This window comes from Protomyctophum parallelum (assembly GCF_964188405.1).
Source record: "Protomyctophum parallelum genome assembly, chromosome: 8".
NCBI lineage: Eukaryota > Metazoa > Chordata > Actinopteri > Myctophiformes > Myctophidae > Protomyctophum > Protomyctophum parallelum.
In genome coordinates this window covers 11,224,322-11,225,757 of record NC_139703.1, presented here as the reverse complement: position 1 = coordinate 11,225,757, position 1,436 = coordinate 11,224,322, and the positions used below count along the sequence as shown (strand labels likewise).

The following is a 1,436-nucleotide window of genomic DNA, read 5'->3' as shown; positions in this document are numbered from 1 at the left end:
AACAGATTGACATAACGCAGGTGTCCGCCGCCTCCTCTCTCTGGCACCTTCGCTAGAAAACATTAGATTATGAGCAGAGCTTCCTTTATAGCTTTTAAATGGAGGCCCTCGCAGGTCAAGGGCTGCTCGCCCTGCTGCATCGCGGATTCGCGGTCCAGCCCGGTGCCGTCCCAAAGAAGTCGCTGGGCCGGGAGGCACTGGACAAAGTAGTCACTCCCAGTACTCTAGTCAAAGTACAGTATAGATGCTCCTGCTCAAAAATGTCTCAACTGCAAGTAATAGTTGCTAAGTCAAATTGGTATACTTGAGTTCAGAATCAGACAATCTGTGAGCTTGTACTATTTTCACTATAAACCTAAGTCTCATAATAGAGTGGAAGCCATAAATATCCAACAATACAAATACTCAAGTATAAAGCACAGATGACTGAAACAGAAATGTACTTAAGTACAGCACTCAAGTAAATGTATCTGTTACTGTCCTATCCAGCACTGACTCAGGGACCCGGGCAGAGGTGCGGAGCGAGGCGGTGACGGATGACACCCGCGCTGACAAACATACCTGCAGCTACAAAGGAAGCGTCTGATGGATGGCCGTCCAGATTGCTTTTCTTACATGTTTGTATATAAGAGCCGTCATGCAGTCGCAGCTTCTCACCTCCTCAGCACGCCCAGGAACCTCTCCTGCCCGGCGGGCTGGGGGACGGGGGGTAATGTTTAAATGTAATGTTTAGTTCAAAAATAGCAGATGTACAAGCTCGCAGCGTGGCGCAAAGTGACGTGCGGTGAGCTTGTACATCTGCTATATTTTTTAATAGCCAACATATAAATGGATATATATTTATATGACATATAAATTATTCTCGCTGGGGACCCACTGAATCGTTTTCATTTTAAAGAGCCCCAGCTTAATATGCATTTGATTCCATTATATAGAGAGATTTTGTGTTAAAATAGCCCGCAAGTATAAAACAAGGTTAAAGTGGTTAAACTGACTGTGATGTATGAAACCCATTTTGGGTGGTGACGAGGACCCCCTGGAACGTCTTCAAGGACCCCTGTGGGTTCCCGGAAGCACACTTTCTAGTATAGTATGTGTCAGTGAGGATAAATTAGGTGAAGATGTTGTTGAAAAGAGGGTGAAAAGGTCCTTATAAAGCTCCTTACGCTATTATAACCGGGAAAGCATCTGTGTCATTTTAGATTTCTGTGTTGGCTATTTTTAAAATAGCAGATGTACATCTGCTATTTTTGAAAAAATCTTGAAAGTGTGAGTAGTGATTTAGAAGAAGGCATTTGTAGAATGGGCCTCTGTAAAACGTCTGAGTACTTTGTGCCAACTCTGTAAGTAAAGTCAGACAGCATCCCAGCGAGGACAATCACTTTAGAGTTTACACATGGAAAATAAAAGACAGAGAGAAAGAGAGAGAGAGAGAG

At 43.7% G+C, this 1,436-nt stretch overlaps 1 protein-coding gene across 2 annotated transcripts in view; it reads left to right on the top strand.

The window, feature by feature from the left end:
- Window positions 1–759, top strand: part of barx1 (BARX homeobox 1) — a 25,067-nt gene extending 24,308 nt beyond the window's left edge. For both annotated transcript variants that reach the window (XR_014569643.1, XR_014569644.1), the window contains one exon: window positions 490–759. The gene's annotated coding sequence lies outside the window, so the exon portion shown is untranslated. The remainder of the gene's footprint in view (window positions 1–489) is intronic.
- The last annotated feature ends 677 nt before the right edge of the window (window positions 760–1,436 follow it).